The 6,841-nt window shown below is 53.1% G+C and overlaps 1 long non-coding RNA gene across 1 annotated transcript; it reads right to left on the bottom strand.

Moving 5' to 3' along the window:
* Positions 1–1,763: 1,763 nt before the first annotated feature.
* Positions 1,764–6,144, bottom strand: LOC125103991 (uncharacterized). Its single transcript, XR_007128552.1, has 7 exons — positions 6,089–6,144; positions 5,264–5,441; positions 5,075–5,157; positions 4,828–4,910; positions 3,678–3,769; positions 2,826–2,867; positions 1,764–1,987 (listed from the first exon to the last, which is right to left on the bottom strand). It is a non-coding gene; the product is annotated as an uncharacterized LOC125103991 (long non-coding RNA).
* Positions 6,145–6,841: the final 697 nt, after the last annotated feature.

The raw sequence follows: 6,841 nt of genomic DNA, 5'->3' as shown, positions 1-6,841 counted from the left end.
GTTTCTTTCCCCTCAGTGCCTTCAACCATGTATGGTGAATTTCCCTACTCCACCTTTAATGACATCTCAAGTGGAGTCCTTGGCTTGCCCATCCCTACCACCACAAGAACAGTCTCTTTTCCGTAATTAAGACCGATTTTCGGGCACTAAAATGTCTGGTCCTGTCCAAATCAAAACCTCAGCCAGTTTAATCAAGCTTCCATCCAATTTAATACTCCTTACCCCCCACCCTCCCCAGGCCTAGCCCCTGGCCCAAGATCCTATGGTGGGGAGTAGGCACGGTCTGGTTTTGTTTTTTAAGATTTACTTGTTTATCTTGTTTAGAGAGAGAGAGAGAGAGAGCAGAAGGAGAGGGAGAGAATCTCTAGCAGACTTCCTGCTGAGCACAGAGCCTGGCACAGGGCTGGATCTCATGATCCTGAGATCGTGACCTGAGCCAAAAATATAGAGGCGGACACTCAACTGACTGAGCCACCTAGGCACCCCTCACATGGTCTGTTTTTCTAACCTCCATTCTCTGCTGTGGCTCCCCCATGTCAGGGTCAGGGGAGACGTGTTAGAGGACCAGTGGCAAAATCCTAAGTGACAGGTGCCCTTGGCTGGCAGATGCCAAGTGCTCGTTCTTTCACGGGCACATCTGTGGGCTCTTGGGAGTCTCCCTGTGGGACCTCCACCCTGCGCTGGCCAGCCTCTTGCAGACTCCTATATTTCCCGCTTCTCATGGGACTGCCCCCCGCCATGGCAAACCCCTGGTGACTTAGCTGCTCATCACTCTGCCGTAGAAGCCACTCCAGCCGGGATCCACGGTCTGAGTTCTCCAGACAGGGAGTGCACACAAGTCTGTTCATTTGTGCGCACCCTCAATTCCTAAAGACTCGTGTTGGGTTCTCCTTAGAACTTTCTTGCTGTGCCTTGGGGGCACGGGGGATGCTTGCAACTTCCAGCAACTCAGACAGCATCCATGGAGGGAGAGTTACGGGGAGTCATGCTAGTCTCCTCTTCTTGGAAGCCCCCAAGTGCAATGACTGGTTCTTTTGGGGCTTGGTTTGCGCTGAGGAGTGGCCTCGGGGGGAATCTCAGCCTTGCCTACTCATGTAACAGTTCCCTACCTCAACAACTTCCTTCGATCCCTTTCATGTATAGACTGGAATCTGGGGATGTGGCGCAAGTGTGGTTGAACCAGTTCTGCCTTTAGGAAGGTGTCTAGTACTTCTCTTTGGAATGTGAGAATACTCAGTCCTTATTGTTCTACTCTCTGCAGCCTCAGCAGAAATTCAAAGATCACAGAAGAATCCTGTTCAACAACCTATAAAATCATGTCAGACTTTCCCAACCATGACAATAGCTCCAAAGGAATAGATGTCTTGTCTGCCTGGCTCACCACGGTCTCCCCAGAACCTAGAACAGTGCTTGACTCCAACAGACAACCAGGAAATATGTGTTCAATGGTTGGCTAAGTAAATGGATGGCAGCATGACTCCATCAAGTAAAAAGGGCTGGTATCATTAGACCCACTTTAAGAAAGAAAAACTGAGTTTCTGGTGGTAGTTACTGTTCCAAGTCCATGTGCTTGCTGCCTCCAAGGCTGGTCTGAAGGATCTCCTTGAATCTGGCGCCTTGTATTTTGAGATGAATGCCATGTGAATTTCCAGAATGTTCAGTTCTCTCCCTGAGACACTACACCTTCCTGGCTTTGGGAAAAACCTCAGCTCCACACTTACCCCCTTGCCCTGTTACCCACCCCACCCTTTAGCTTGGGTCCCCCCCTTCCACTTCCCACTACCTTCCCCATTCCTTCAGGAGCTGCCGTCTTCGTCCCTCAATGCTCACCTCAGAGCCCCAGGAGCCTCCCAAGGCCAGAAACCTTGGCGTCATCTTCGTCCCTGAGCTATTTTTTCCTCCCATGTGTCCAAGTCATTATTACTGCTCCGTCTCCTCTGTCTGCACTTCTGGAAGTCTGCCGTCCATTCAGCCTCTCACCGCTGGCCTGGGCCAAAACCCTCATGCAGACACACTTCCCTCACCACTAGGCGCCCCGCCCACTCCTCCGTGAGTACAAGTGGTCCTTGGAAATTCCCACCCTGCTCTCCAGGGGCTGCAGCCTGGCTGATCTCCTCTGAGGACTCTCCTTCTGCCCCACCCTGGTGCCATCCTCCTGTCCCGGCTCCCACTTACCGCCCATCACTCCCTCCCTTGTAACTGTTGGGACCTGTTGCTGCAGCTCTTTTGAATCTCCAATCCCATAAATACTTGAGCTTTTTGTTTGTTTTTCTTTTCTATAGCTGCCAAAATTTATGCAGCCTCCAATGGTCCAAGCACGGTGCTAAGCATGCTACATAAATTGGCTCATTTAACGAAATAAAGGAGGCATTATGATTTCTACACGGACAAAGGAGGAAACTGAGGCTGGGAATGGCTCCTGGATTGTTGGTAAGTAGCAGATGCAGGATGCAAGCTTAGATCATTTCCCACCCAAGCCCAAGCTTGTAAGCGTCCAACATGTTGTTTTCACCCCAGGCTTGTGTCCCAGCAGCCCTCCTCACAGCTGAAGGGGTACCTTTCCTGGCCTCTCTGCTCCTAGCACCACCTGAGTCCCTCCACTGCACATTCCCAATGCCCTCTTCCCTGCCTGCAAGCCCACAGTCAAACTCCCTGGTGATATGGAGTTACCAGAACCTTCTTTCTTCCTCTACCCTTCTTGCCTGGTACAAGAAGGGGGGGCGAACTGTTTCCAGCATGACCCCTGACTCACCATGTGTCACGTCTTCACCCCTGATCCCAGCTTCCTCCCCAGTGAGGCAGAGAATGCTGCCCAGCCTACTCACCCATCTCTTGGGTCCAGGGAAGGAAATCATCTCTGGAAAGCCCTGCAGAGAGAGGCGGAAGGGACTGATAAAGGATTCCTGCGGGGGGTGGGGGGGGGCGCCTGGGTGGCTCAGTGGGTTAAAGCCTCTGCTTCGGTTCAGATCATGATCCCGGGGTCCTGGGATTGAGCCCTGCATCGGGCTCTCTGCTCAGCAGGGAGCCTGCTTCTCCGTCTCTCTCTGCCTGCCTCTCTGCCTACTTGTGATCTCTGTCTCTCAAATAAATAAATAAAATCTAAAAAAAAAGGATTCCTGCAGGAAAGGTTTGCTGAGACACATGCACCACACAAGGGGCTGGAGAGCTGCTGGACACCCAGGGCAGCCTATTCGCTCTCCCATGTCTTGTTGGCATAATACTCGCAGCCACATGGCTACCGGAACCTAAACTAAGTTGGTAAATAAGGACCAACCACAAGGGATGAATTTCTGTTCTCTTTGCTGAGACCCAGACCTTCCAACAGAATTCCAGGCATTTTTCTTCCTTGGAAGTGACTGGACCTCCAGCCCCGAATTCCTCTCCCCAGGAGAGCTTGTTCCCCTGTTCAGAACAAATAACACATTTCCTGGTTAATCAGTGGGCCCCCGGCCTTCCAGGCTGGAGCAGCTTGAGCTCGTGTCCCCGCGCAGACCCTGGGCAGAGCTGAGACCTCGGCACCGCGCCACCACAGCCTCCAGTTCGGAAGGTGGGGGCCATACCGAGAGGCTCCAGCTCGCTCCTGCATGAGGCCTTCAGGGCCCACGGGGGCTGCCAAGACCCTTCTACCTCAGACACCGTGGTGGCCTGGCCTCCCCCCAGAGCTCAAGGCCACCCACCCCGCCTTGGTCGGCTGGTGCCGTCTTCTCCAGGTGGGCACGAATGCTTCTGCCTTCTGTGAACCGGGCTCAGCTCTCAGCTATTTTGTCATCTGAAAATGGAGACAAAGATGCTCTTCTCGCCACCTTCACCTTCAGGGAGAATGAGATAACCAGCCCGGCTAACCTGTGTGTGTGTGTTGCGGGGCGGGGAGGGGTGGTGTGCAATTACTGCTACTCCATCTGCCAGCCAGTATTTTCTGAGTGCTTAAAATACACCAGGCATGGTACTCTTCCCAGACATTTTCTCATTTAATTCTCGCAGTGATCTTAGGAAGGAAGCCCTCCTATTTCATCATAGCACATGATGAAATGAAGGCTCAGAGAGGCAAAACAGCTTACCCGCCGTCACAGAGTTGGTAAGTGGCCACGCTAGGTTTCATTCCTTGTTTGTCAGGCTCCAACCTCCAGAGGAGCATTGCTCTGGAAACGTACCACAGGGTGCAGTTCCCTGGGAACTGGAAACATTCCCGGCTGTGTGTGGTGTGTGTGTGTGGGGGGGGTGTTGCTGATGGCCACTTGGACCCCTGTCACAAGAGAGCCCCCACCAAGCACATCCCCACTCCTCAGGTCTGTTTCCGGCCAGGTACGCATTATGGGTCAAGGGCAGGTCAAGGGCAGATCAGAGTCATCACGGCGAGTCTCAGTGAATCTGATTCCCTCCCGTGGAAGAGAAGGAAGGAAATCAAGGTTCCCCTACATCACATCGGTTTCAACTGCTAAAGGAAGGCTCATCTCACCCCTCAGCTTTTCTCTTTGGAAAAGAAAAGTGCCCTAAATAGAACACCTGTGTGCCCCTGCGTGGTAGACGTTGTAATTCCCATTTCACAAACCCAGAGGGGTGAAGACTCTTGCTCAAGGTCAGACAGCTAGGAGTCGAGCCAGAAGTCAGCCAGAAAGTCTGAAGGGCCCCCAGCCCCCTGCTGCTTCTGCGGCAGCACACTGCCCTTGCTCCGGGATACCCTGCAATGATATGAAAATGCAGTTCTTCAAAATGGTAGGCTGTACTCTGTTTCTCTTCATTTCTAGTCTCTGATACAAGACTGGGCTGATCTGCAAGCTCACTGCAAGCTCCGTGCATTTAGCTAAAGCTCGGATGTTTCCTCCTTACCTGCACAAATTCCTTCAGCCTCTGCCTTGAGTGGAATCTTCTAGAATTCCTGGGGGATGAGACATAGCGGACTCTCTGAAGACCTGAGCAGGAAAACAATGAGAGCAGCCTGGAAAGCCTCCTCCTTTTTAATTCCGTCTGGTAAGATCACAGGGGCTTCGAGTGCCCCACCGGGCGGGGGGGGGGGGGAGGTGGGAATCGGATGCGGAGGGGGATCTGGATGGGGAGGAATCTCATATTATATTACCTGTTCAAAATCCCCAGGGAGAAAGTCCTGTGGGCCAAAGGACTGTGCCAACCTCTCCAGGATTCTGGAATGGCTGTGCTGGACTTTGAGGACAAGGCAAGTGAGAACAACTTCCCTTGGCTATCACCGGGGTCTCCCAGCCTGTTCCCATGTTGGTTTCCCACTGGGATGCAGTGGCAGCCCTCATACCCCAAAGGAGAGGAGTTGTGGAGACAGAGAACAGAAGCTGCTACAGGGTGTTTTCCAGAATCCGCTCTTTCCCCCGAGGCCAGTAAGCAGCCTCCCTTGCTTTCTTCATCAGGACAAAGCAAGGGGGTAACATCTTCTGCCATCATCTCTTGACCTCCATTGTCCCCTGGATCATATGCTGAGAAATGGAGACACCCCATGAGGTTTTCCCTGGTGGCCCCAATACTCTAGTCTCTAGGATCCCAAGCCCTTGGGGACAGACCTGGACCCTAAAGCTTTTCAAGACAAGGCCCAGACACCAGGCTGGGGAGTGGGAGGGGGGGCAGCCAGATCCCAAGGGGCCCCAGCCTGCCTGCATGACTCACTCCTTGTTTCTGTCCACTCTGGTCTGAGTGCCTTGGCCCAGGGGCCTCCAGGAGGTTGTAACACAGGCTGGCCCCTAGCCCATCGGGGCTCAGCAGACAGAAACTAAAGATCTCACTGCTCAGGAACTCACACAGACAGCAGAGGCATGCTCTGGGCTCTGCCTCACCAGACCAGACCTCAGGCCGGAAGAGGCTGATGGCCAAGGGAGGAAGGAAAGGCGTCTCCAGCTCCTCCCCCTCCTCGCTGCCCCTCACATCCAGGCATGAAGGTCTGGCCACTGGCCACTGTCTTCTCATTCCTCAGGTCATCCCCTGAAGACGGTGGTGTCATCCACCCTCCTCAGCTCTGCCACTCTCCTCCCCACCCTGCCTGAAGAAACGGGGGGGGGGGGGGGGACACAGACTTGTAAACAACTCCTCAGGCATTTTCTGACAGCAGAATTCTAATCAGGACTCTCACCTGCTCAACAACCCTCAATTACTCCCCAGGGCCCCACAAATCAAGTCCCAAACTTCTCACTAGGCCTGGCACACAAGCTTGTCTCTTATATGTCCCCTCATGTCTGCTGGTATTCAGCGCAGTCCTACTTGCTCAGAATTCCCCCCCAGTTGACTCTCCCATGTCTCTTCACCCAAATACTTTGGGCCACACCATTTCCTTCACCTAGAATATTCTTCCCGCCCCTGCCTGCCTATCCTTCAACTCCTATCCCAGAGGCCACTGCTTTCAAGAAGACTTCCCAGAAGCCCCACCCCACCCAGAGTCTAGAAAGCCAGCTCCCTCCCCTGGAGGCCTGTAGCTCTCAGTGTACCCCACTCCACCCTGGATTAGTAGGCCACAGCTGCCAGTCGTCAGAGGCGGGAAATACCTGGGGCTTTGGAGCTCGGCTCTATGCTGTCATTTACCAGCTTTGTGTCCTTTAAAGTGACTGAGCCTTTTGGAAACACGATTTCCTTACCAATAAAATAGAAATTGTATGAGTTGTCTTTCTAGGGTGCCTGGGTGGCTCAGTGGGTTAAGCCGCTGCCTTCGGCTCAGGTTATGATCTCAGGGTCCTGGGATCGAGTCCTGCATTGGGCTCTCTGGTCAGCAGGGAGCCTGCTTCCCTCCCCCACCCCACCCCCGCCTGTCTCTCTGTCTACTTGTGATATCTCTCTCTCTCTCTGTCAAATAAATAAATAAATAAAATCTTTAAAAAAAAAATAAGAGTTG

The sequence above is a fragment of the Lutra lutra genome, chromosome 7, assembly GCF_902655055.1.
Source record: "Lutra lutra chromosome 7, mLutLut1.2, whole genome shotgun sequence".
NCBI classification, from domain to species: Eukaryota; Metazoa; Chordata; class Mammalia; order Carnivora; family Mustelidae; genus Lutra; species Lutra lutra.
The sequence above is the reverse complement of the archived record's forward strand: the minus strand, read 5'-3'. Positions and strand labels throughout refer to the sequence as shown.